Here is a 12,095-nt window from a genome sequence, read left to right as displayed (position 1 = left end):
TGATGGGAACTGGAAGCTCCATTTCCCAGAAACAGGGGAGGAGGAGGTGGCTGGCTGCCGATTTCAGCTACTGAATGGGAGACTGGCTGGCTGAGAGACAACCCTGGGAATGGCTGGGGTGTCAACCAGCCCAAGTCAGAAAGAGGCCAGTAGCCGCCATTCTGACTCTGCCGCCAGCCTGAGGGGAAGCCAGGCTGACCGAAACGCTCAGTGTCGGCAGGAACCAGTTTTCTTCACGCAGATCAGTCTGCAGCCTGCCTAGGCTTCAGCCCCGCCTCTGGCAGGGAGGAGGCTGAGAAGCCCTGCACCAGCCTGTGTGGGAACTGCAGGGAACTTTGACCCGCATAGACTGAAAATCGGAAGTCTACCAGAGCAACTGTGGTCATCTTGGACCTGCACTGCATGGATTACTGCCCACACCTGCAGCTCCATCCCTGACCCAGGCAGGGGAGAAAGGGATGTGAAGCTTCATCAGTCTCTCTGGGCAACTACAGTCTAGGCCTGCACGTGGAATATTCTACATGGCTGTGACTCTGTCCCTACCCCTGGCAAAGGAGAAAGTTGGAAGAAGCTTCATTGGTCCCTGATGCAATAAGGGCAGCTTGAGCCTCCACAGCTTACAGCACCAACTACATGCTTGGCTCCTACTGCACAACCAGCAAGGGAGAAAGGACAGGAAGCCCTAAACTAAAGAGAAAGACTGCACCCTGAAAAAATACACTAGTAAGCCAGGTACGAAACACCCACCAACAAAAAAATTACAATCTACACCAAGAAACAGGAAGCTATGGCCCAGTTAAAGGAACAAGATAAGCCTCCAGATGACATAAAGGAGTTGGGACAACTAATTATAGATGTTCAAACAAATCTGCTTAATAAATTCAATGAGATGACTAAAGAGATTTAGCATATTAAGAAGACATTGGATGAGCGCAAAGAAGAATTTGAAAGCATACACAGAAAAATAGCAGATCTTATGGGAATGAAAGGTGCAATCAATGAAATTAAAAAACACTGGAATCATATAATAGCAGATTTGAGGAGGCAGAAGAAAGGATTGGTGAGCTTGAAGAAATGGCCTCTGAAAGTGAACATAGAAAAGAAGAGATGAAGAAAAGAATGGAAAAAAGTGAACAAGGTCTCAGGGAACTAAGCGACAGCAAAAGGCATGCAAGCATATGTGTCATGGGTGTCCCAGAAGGAGAAGAGAAGGGAAAAGGGGCAGAAGGGATATTTAAAGAAATAATGGTAGAAAATTTTCCAGCCCTATTGAAGGACATAGATATCCATGTCCAAGGAGAACAACATACTCCCATCCAAAAAAATCCAAATAGACCAACTCCAAGACACATACTCATCAGAATGTCAAAGGCCAAAGACAAAGAGAATTCTGCGAGCAGCAAGAGAAAAGCAATGCGTAACATATCAGGGATATCCAATAAGATTAAGTGCTGATTTCTCACCAGAAACCATGGAGGCAAGAAGACAGTGGTCTGATACATTTAAGATACTACAGGAGAAAAACTTCCAGCCAAGAATCTTATATCCAGCAAGACTGTCTTTCAAAAATGAGGGCAAAACTAGAATATTGACAGATAAACAGAAACCAAGAGAATTTCTAAGCAAGAGGCCAGAATTTCAGAAAATATTAAAGGGTGTGCTAGAGCCTGAAAAGAAAAGACAGGAGAGAGGGGCCTGGAAGAGAGTCTGAAATGAAGATTAGATCAATAAAAGTAACTGAAAGTGACAAAAGAGTGGTGAAAATAAAATATGACAGATAAAACTCGAATAGTCAGGAATAAACTTAACCAATGATGTAAAGCACTTGTACTCAGAAAACTAACTCAATGTTAAATCAGAAAAGCCCTAAATAACTGGAAGAACATTCCATGCTCATGGATTAGAAGGCTAAATATCATTAAGATGTCAATTCTACTCAAATTGGTATACAGATTTATTGCAATCCCGATAAAAATTCCACCAGTTTAAAGAAAAAATTGAAAACACGATCATTAAATTGATTTGGAAGGGTAAGGGGTCCTGAATAGCCGGGAACATCATAAAAAGGAAAAGTGTACCCTCATCTCCAGACTTTAAATCATAATGCCTACCTATAGTGGTAAAAACAACACGGTACTGGCCTGAAGACAGACAAAACACACTAATGGAAACAACTTTATGGTTCAGAAACAGACGCTCACAGGTATGGTCAAGTGCTTTTCGACTAGCCTGTCAAATTCACACAGCTCGGGCAGAACAATCCATTCAACAAATGGTGCTGAAAGAATTGGGCATCCGTAGCTGAAAGAAGGAAAGAGGACCCCTATCTCACACCTTATCCAAAAACTAACTCAAAATGGATGAGAAAACTAAAAATAAAAGCAAGAACCATAAAACTTCTAAAAGAAATTATTGGAAAATATCTTCAAGACCTGGTAGTAGGTGGTGGAGTCTTAGCTTAGAGAAGATAGAAGGAGGACTGAGTGGACTACTGATGTTTAATGTCTGTAGAAGTTTTATTAGCTTTACTGAAAAAGTGTGGAAATGTATAGAGTGCATGGTGAATAACAGCTGGTTTATAAATGGGGATGTGATAGAAAATGGTAGTCTAGTTATATACATGCCATCTGACAGAATGCTTGAGGATAATCTAGGAACTGGATAGCACAGTAAACCAAGAGGAGGGTGAGAATTGTGGTTGATGGTACAGATGCAAGAGTGTCCTTTGTTAGCTAGAACAAATGTATATCACTACTGCAGGGTGCTGGGAATGTGGAGAAGCATGGGAAAAACACAGCTGGAGTGACCTATGGACTGTAGTTAGTAGTAATAATATAACATTCTTGCATCTGTGCAAAGGATGTATTGTGTTGATACTGAGGCAGTATGGAAAATGTGAGCCAAACGTATACACTATGGACATGGCAATAATCAGATGATATTATTTTATCTGTAGCAAATGACACACCACATTGTGGTGTGTTGATGGAGGGGTGCTGTTTGGGAATTCCACACATGTGCATGATTGTTTTATAAGCTTACAACTTCTGTCATTAAAAAAAATATTTAAAAAATAATTAAGGGTGAGTTGGGGGAAAAACACACCAAATGTAAGATAAGAACTGTGATTAGTAGTAAGATTTTGACAGTGTTCTTTCATAGTTTGTAACAAACATCTCAGGACAATGCAAGGTGATGGTAGAGGGTTGATGTATGGGACCCCCCTATGATGGTATGCATGTTTGCTTTGTAAGTTCACAACTTTTACTATACACTTAATTGTTTATGTATGTTCATATATTAAATGATATAAAGATAATAATAATCAGACTGGTTAGGGGAAAAATACTTTGTTTAGTAGTAATATTTTGACAATGCTCTTTAATCATTAGTTAGAAAGGTTTAAAACAATGCAAGTTATTGGTGGTAGGGCGAGATGTTATATATGTTTGTTTGAGGTTATATATGTTTGTTTTATAAGTTTGCAACCATTATTCGTTTATCTTTTATGTATGTTTATGTATGAGGAATATATTTCAACAAATTTAAAAATAGAAAGTAAAAAATGTAAAAAAAATACACCAGAAGGAAGTGGATGTGGCTCAACTGATAGAGCATCTGCTTACCACGTGGGAGGTCCAGGGTTCAAACCAGGGCCTCCTGACCCGTGTGGTGAGCTGGCCCATGCGCAGTGCTGATGCGCACAAGGAGTGCTGTGCCAGGCAGGGGCATCTCCCGCGTAGGGGAGCCTATGTGCAAGGAGTTCACCCCCAGAAGAAGAGCCACCCCACACGAAAAAAGCGCAGCCTGCCCAGGAGTAGCATCCCACACACGGAGAGCTGACGCAGCAAGATGACACAACAAAAAGAGACGCATTTTCCCAGTGCCATCCAACAATGCAAGTGGACACGGAAGAACACACAGCAAATGGACACAGAGCAGACAACAGCGGTAAGGGGAGAGAAATAAATCTTAAAAAAAAAAATACACTAGACGGTAGTGGATGTGTCTGATAGAGCATCTGCTTACCACGTGGGAGGTCCAGAGTTCAAACGCCGGGCCTCCTGACCCATATGGTGAGCTGGCCCACGTGCAGTGCTGATGTGCGCACGGAGTGCCATGCCACGCAGGGGTGTCCCCCACATAGGGGAGCCCCACGTGCAAGGAGTGCACCCCTGCAAGGAGAGCCACCGCACATGAAAAAGGCGCAGCCTGCCCAGGAGTGGCACTGCACACATGGAGAGTCGATGCAGCAAGATGACGCAACAAAAAGAGACACAGTTTCCCAGTGCTGCTGACAAGAATGCAAGTGGACACAGAGAACAGACAATGGGGTTCAGGGGGGAGGGGAAATAAATAATAAACAAGTTTTTAAAAAAATACACTAGAGGTGTAAGAAGCAGATTCAAAGACAGAGATGAAAGTATCAATGAACTAGAAGACAGGACTATCTAGACCATACACTTGGAGGAACAGAGAGAAAAGAAGGTCAAAATGTAAGCAGAGTCCAAGGGACCTGTGGCACAACAGGAAACATACGAACATACACATGATGGGAGTCCCATAAAGAAAAGAGAAGGGAAGAGGAGAAGGGCAAATTTTTGAGGATATAGTGGCCTCAAATGTCCCAATATAATAATTTCATATTAGAAAGATAAACATGTCTGAGAAGCACAAAGTATTCCAAACAGGATAAACCCTAATAGAACTAATCCAAGACATGTACGTGATCATCGCTGTGTTAAATGCCAAAGAAAAGGAGAAGCTTGAAAGCAGTAAGAGAAAAGTGATTTCATCACATACAATGGATCCTCAGTAACTCCAAGTACTGATTTCTCATCTGAACCCTGGAGGGAGAAGGCAAGTCTATGGCATAGGAACAGTTACTGAAAGAGAAAAACTGTTGGCCCAAAATTCTTTATGTAGCAAAACTGTCATTCAAAACAAGGAGTTTAAGACATTTACAGATGAACAAAAACTCAGAGTGTTCATCACCAAAAGAGCTGCCCTACAGGAAATGCTAACGGGAGTTCCTCAGGTTCAAAGGAAGGGACAGGAGAGAGTGATTTGGAGCATAATGAAGAAATGAGATCCGCAAAAAGATAACTACATGAGTACTCTGGTCCTCAGCATATAACTCTATTCTTCATTTCCTATAAGTTCTGGAATAAAAGAGAATAAGAAATCATCATATTTCCTTGTGTGGATGTGCAAAATAGAGGTAAATATGGCAAAAAAAAAAAAACTACATAAAGGGGGGTAACAAAGGACACATAAGAGCAAAGACTATGGATGCTATGGAAGTTAAGTGGGCATCTTTTCAATGGGGTTGGCTATACACCTAGATTGTTTAACCAAACTTCAGGGTAACCACAAAGAAAGCATTTAAAATGTATACAGAAAAGGAAATGACGAAGAGAATAGTGAGTTTTATCACAAAAGATCAACTATACAGAGAAGTCTGCAATAAAGGAAAAGAAGACAAAAAGATACAACATTGTGCTGATTTGTTCTTAAATCTAAACCATACCTATGTGTGTGGACCCATTGTCAGTAGGTCCTACAGATGAGGTTACTGCAGTTAAAGGCATGGCTCAGCCCAGTCAGGATGGATCTTAATCATATTATTCAAGTACCTTTTAAGCAGAATGAAATTCAGACTAAGTGAGAAAAAAGTCATAGTAGGCAAGAAGCTGAGCATCAACACACTTGGAAGAGAAGGGAGAGACCAAGGGATGCAGTCATATGTCTTGCCATACGACAAGCTAAGGACCAAGAAGAGTTGGCAGGAGTGCCAGAAAGCCAGTCTTTGGGAAGAATGGTGCCTTGGTTTAGACTTATTCCCAGCCTCAAACCATGAGCCAATAAATCCCCATTGTTTAACCTGACTCATTACATGGTTTTTACTTGAGAACCCTCAGAAAGTAAAACAGACATAGAAGAAACAATTGTCCACAACCCTATATTATATCTTCTATTATCAGTAATATTAATAACACTGAATGTCACAGTATTAAGTGCTCCAATCAAAAGACCCAAACTGGCAGAATGGATAAATATGGAAGACTCAGCAATATGTTGTTTATAAGCAACTCATCTTAGGTCAAAAGATACAAATAGGTTGAAACACAAACGATGGGGGAAAACATTCCATACAAACAGTTACCAAAAGGTAGCTGGGGTAGCTATACGATATGGCGCAAAATAATCTTTGATTGCAAAACTGTTACAAGAGACAAAGTAGGGCACAATATTTTAACAAAAGCATCAACAAACCAAGAAGACATAGCAATCATAAACATTTATGCACCAACCACAGTGTCGCAAAATACATGAGGACAACATTGATAAAACTGAGGGGAGAAGTAGACACCTCCCCAATAATAGTTGGGGACTTCAAAACCCCACTTTCATGAGTGGATAGAAGGTCTAGGCAGAAGATGAAAAAGGAAATGCAGAGCTTGATCTATGTGAAAAATTTGCTGGACCTAATGACACACAGACACCACCTCAAATCAGCAGAATACATAAGTTTGCCAAGTGTGTATGAATCACTCTCCAGGACAGACCACATGCTAGGTCACAAAACAAGTCCCAGTACATTTTAAAAGATCAAAATTGTGTGAGCACCTTCACTGACTGCAATGGAAGGAAGCTATAAATCAAAAACAGAAAACTGGAAAGTCTAGAACCCACTCTTAGACAATTATTAGAACAAAGAAGAAATGACAAAAGAAATCAGGAAGTATCTTGAGGTGAGTAAAATTGAGAACCCAACATAAATGCTGACATTGGAAAGAAGAAAGAGGTCAAATAAGACACCTCACATAGGGTGGAACTACAAAATAAGTAGAGCAAACAAAGCAAGCAAGAGGAAAGAAATGGAAAAGAGAAGAGCAGGAATAAAGGAAACAGAGGAGAAAAAGAAAATCACAGAACCAAAAGTTCGTTCCTTAGAAAGTCAGCAAACTTTTGGTTAACTGACAAAAAAGAGAGAGGATACAAATAATCAAAATCAGAAATGAAAGGGGGAACACTACCACCAACAGAAATACAAAGGATCATAAAAGAAAACTAGGAACAAAGGAATGCAAACAAAATATTAATAGAAGACCTCGCGGAGGTAGACAAATTCCTGGAAACATGCAAACAATTACACTGACAGTAGAGAGACGTCCTCAACAGACCAATGACAAATAAAAAGATAAAATCAGTAGCCAAAAGATGCCCAATAAAGAAAAGCCCAAAACCAGATGGCTTCCCAAGTGAATTTTACCTTTCAAAGAAGCACTAATACTGCACAATCTCTTCCAAAAATTTGAAGAAGAGGGCATAATTTCCAACTCAATCTATGTGGCAATCATCACCCTAACACAAAATCCAAAGAAAGATATAACAAGAAAAAGAAAAGAAAATTCCAGACCAAATGCTTTGAAGTATAGCTGCAAAAGTTCACAACAAAAGGGTAGTAAACTACGGTATGGGAGTGAAAGTGGAGGGGGTGGTCAGACCAGAAGAAATTCTTTCTTGAAGAAATGAAAAGTTCCTTTCTAGAGTTCCCAAGCCTATCCTCGAAAGAGTCAGAAGGCACGTTCCTATTCCAGGTGAAAATAGAGTTCCTTGGATTTCTCAATGAAGTTTCACGAGGACTTAATCAGAGGCAGTTATTATTCCGTTTATAAACCACATGGCTCCCGAAGACTCATTCATTCCTGGATGAATCTCATCCCGTAAGACAAAAGAAAGATGTCAAAGGGATGAGAGTTAAAAATAAAGAAGAAACAAACAAAAAACAAATAACAACAACAAAATAGAGTTTAGGAGGTGATGCCATCAATACGGTGACATAAACATCCTTGAAAACTCTTTCCCAAGGATTTAGTGAGTCAAAGAGCAAATGACATTTGCCTTGAACTCTGCATGACTGGAGAATACTCCACAAATGACAAATCAAAGAAACAGAAAAGTCTCAGGTAGGAGAAGTAACTCCTGGCCTACCAGTCAGTTTCTATTTTGCCTCCTCCTCACTCAGTGCTGAACAGCTCCAGAGCCACACAGAGGCAGTGCAGCCCCAGGTTCCTCTCACTGCAGACAGAGACAGTAGATTGAATCACAGCAGTGAGTTACAACTCCAGGTATAGTCAGTCACAAGGACATAAGTGTGCAGAGGACAGGGTGGAACCAGAGCACTGAAACGTGCTGCATACAAAAAGACCACGGTGAGGGGAGAGGAGAGACCACCATAGAAAGACTGGTAAGAAGGGCTGACAAACTCAGTGTCATCTGACTTTTCTGAAGTAACCCAACCCCCTTTCTAGAATCAACCTATCTGGCTCCCTAGGGTGGAGTACATTGATAGGGAAGAAGCTGGAAGCAAGAAAGCGTCAGAGTGAGAGAGAAGAGAGGAGACAGGAGACAGGAGAGAGAGAGAGAGAGAAATGGGGGGGGTAGGGGAAGGGGGAGGTGAACTGAGCTACTGTAAGATAGAACAGGTACCAGAGTAAACAAAAGTGTAAGGATCATGACACAGAACGAGGGGGAATATTTAAATAAATCATAAGACTTGAGGAGAAAAGTCTGCACACAAGCAAACAGAAAAGTTCAAGATTCACAGAGAAGGAACAGAGAAAAGGAAGCTATGTCTTATAAGTGAAACAATTGCACAAAAGGGCAATCTTAGAAATTATAGGGCAAGATGAAGAAGAGCTGAGAAAACTGGAACAACTAAACATGGGCTATTCTAAAATTCTGAAATAAGTTAGACCAGGTGTGAAAAAAGAGTCTTACATTTGATTAGCAATTATGTACATTTAGGGAAGGGTAGAGGAACTGAGAAGTGGCTGTTAAGGGGTGTGTGTGGGGGGGTTCTTTTTGGAATAATGAAAATGTTCTAAAATTAATTGTGGTGATGAGTATACAACTCTGTGATTAAAACTAAGGCTCAATGACTGTACGTTACGGATAGATTGTATGGTATCAGAATATATATCGAAATTGCTTTTTAAAAAGTAAGTTTAAACACAAAGCCAATCAACAGTAAAATCCTAGACAAGAGAGAGAAAAGGACTGTCAGACTTAACCCATGAAGAGAATCAGATGCCTACACAACAGCAAAAAATCATAAACCCCCTGTTTTGGTTTGCTAAGAGCTGCTGAGAGTAAATACCAGAAATGAGTTTGCTTTTCTTATGGGAATGTATTAGGTTAAAAGATTAAACATGGGGCATATTTGGGGCATTGGAATTGTCCTGCATGACATAGCAATGATGGACATAGGCCATTATACATTCTGTGAAAACCCATAAAATTGTGCAGTGCAAAGTGTAATCTATAATATAAATTATAGACCATAGTTGGTAGCAATGCTTCAATATATGTTCATCAATTGTAACAAATATAGCACATTAATGAAAGAAGTTGTTAATGGGGAAAAGTGTGGGAGAGGGAGAGGTGGGGTATATGGGAATCCCTTATATTTTTGATGTAACATTGATGTAATCTAAAGCTTCTTTCAAAATAAAATTTTAAAAAGATTAAAAAAAAAAAAAGATTACAGTTCTAAGACTGTCAAAATGTCCAAATCAAGGCATCATCAGAGAGGCTGTCCCACTGAAGTTTAGCTCTTGCCAGGTATCAAGATACAGTGGTGGTTCTGCCAATCTGGGTCTCTGCCTTCCCTGATCTCAGATATGGGTGATCCAGGCTTCCCTCTCAGACTCTTGGGGCTTCTTTCTGTGCCTCTGTGCCCCACTCATTCCAGACTTCTGCCTCTGGGACCTTTCTCTCTGCCTCTCAGTGTTTCTCTGTCTCTGCCACTTTTTCAGTGTGTCTGCAGCCTTTTAATCCTCCATTTATAACAGGCGCCTATTAGAGGATTAAAGATGACCATGGGTCCTACATTCTAATTAAAGGCCCTTAACTGAAGCAATCTAATCAAAATGTCCCATCCATAAGGGGTTCACAGGCACAGGAATGGGTTTGCTTTAAGAACAGGGTTTTCTGCGGTCTACAAAAGACTCAGACCAGCACACTTTACCCTCTGGACCCCCAAAATACATGTTCTTTCCAAATGCAAAACACACTCATATCATTACAATATTTTTAAAAACTTTAAATCATTTCAGTAAGAATGCTATTTACAATTATAGTCTTAATTATGGGCATGAGATCTGTCTAAATATTGGTAAGCTGTCAGTTCTACTCAGAATTATTTACAGATTCAATGCAATCCCAACCAAAATTCCTCCAGACTGCTTTTCAGAAATGGAAAAGCCCATCTTCAAATTTACTTGGATCAGTTGACCAGAATAGCCAAAAACATCTTAAAAAGAATAAAAAACTTGGAGACTCATATTGCCTGAGTTTGAGGCTTTTTGCAAACCACAGTGGCCAAAACAACATGGTACACACACACACACACATTCCAATGGAATTAAACTGAGAGTTCAATTGATTTTTTTTTTTTTTGGAGGTACCAGGGATGTTCAACCACTGAGTTACATCTACTCCCTGCATCAATTGATTTTTGACAGTGCTGTCAAGTACACTCAATTGACAAAAATAGTCTCTTCAAAAAAAAAAAATGGTTCTGAGAGAACTGGATGTCCATATACAAAAGAATTAAAGAGGACTCATATCCCACACCTTAAATAAAAATTAACTCAAAAGGGATCAAAGACCTAAATATAAGAGCCAGCACTACAGAATTTCTAGAAGTGTTGAGATGCATCTTCAAGATCTTCTGACAGGCAATGGTTTCTTGGACTTTACACCTAAAGCACGAGCAATGTAAGAAAAAATAAACAAATAGGACCTCCTGAAAATTGAAAACTTCAGTGCATCAAAGGATTTCGTCCCGAAAGTGAAAGGACAATCTACCTAAAGGGAGAAAATATTTGAAAACCACCTATCTTAACAATAAAAAGACAAAAAAATAAAAATGAGAAAAAGATTTTGAATAAACACTCCTCTAAAAAGGATATACAAAGAGCTAAAAAGGGGAAACGGACTTTGGCCCAGTGGTTAGGGCGTCCGTCTACCACATGGGAGGCCCGCGGTTCAAACCCCAGACCTCCTTGACCCGTGTGGAGCTGGCCATGCACAGTGCTGATGCGCGCAAGGAGTGCCGTGCCACGCAAGGGTATCCCCCGCGTGGGGGAGCCCCACGCGCAAGGAGTGCGCCCGTGAGGAAAGCCGCCCAGCGTGAAAGAAAGTGCAGCCTGCCGAGGAATGGCGCCGCCCACACTTACCGTGCCGCTGACGACAACAGAAGCAGACAAAGAAACAAGACGCAGCAAATAGACACAGAGGACAGACAACCAGGGCAGGGAGGGGGGAATTAAATAAATAAATAAATCTTTAAAAAAAAAAAAAAAAGAGCTAAAAAGCACATGAAAAGATGTTTTACCACCGCTATCTATTTATTAGGGAAATGCACATTTTCAAAAGCACAGTAAGATGTCAGTCCACATCCACCAGAATGGCTACAGTTAAAAACAAAAAACTACAAGTGTTGGAGAGGATATGTGATCAAAGAGGAACACTTATTCATTGCTGGTAGGATTACAAAAATGGTGCAGCCACCAGACGACAGTTTGGCAGTTAGTTCCTCAGCAAGTTAAGTATGAAATTATGACTCAGAAATCCTACTACTAGGTATGTACCCAGAAGAACTGAAAGTAGAGACTCAAACAGACATTTGCACAACAGTATTCATAGTGACATTATTTACAATTGCCATAAAATGCAAGCACCCGAGTGTCCAACAACTGATGAATGGATAAACAAAAAATGGCATATACATACAGTGGAATATTATACCAGCCATAAAGGGGAATGAAGATCTGATGCATGCTACAACATGGATGAACCTTGAAGACATCATCACGAGTGAAATGAGCCAGTCACAACAGGGTAACTATCAAAAGATCTCACTTATTTGAGATAATTAGCATACAGAAAGTCATAGACTAAAAACTAGGTCAGAGGTTACTAGGTCACAGGATGGAATATGGGTAGGAAATGGCGAATTCACGCTTAGTTGTTACAGACATTCTGCTTAGGATGATGGAAATGATTTGGTAATGAATATATGT

The sequence above is a fragment of the Dasypus novemcinctus genome, chromosome Y, assembly GCF_030445035.2.
Source record: "Dasypus novemcinctus isolate mDasNov1 chromosome Y, mDasNov1.1.hap2, whole genome shotgun sequence".
Lineage (NCBI taxonomy): Eukaryota > Metazoa > Chordata > Mammalia > Cingulata > Dasypodidae > Dasypus > Dasypus novemcinctus.
Note: the sequence above shows the minus strand (reverse complement) of the source record.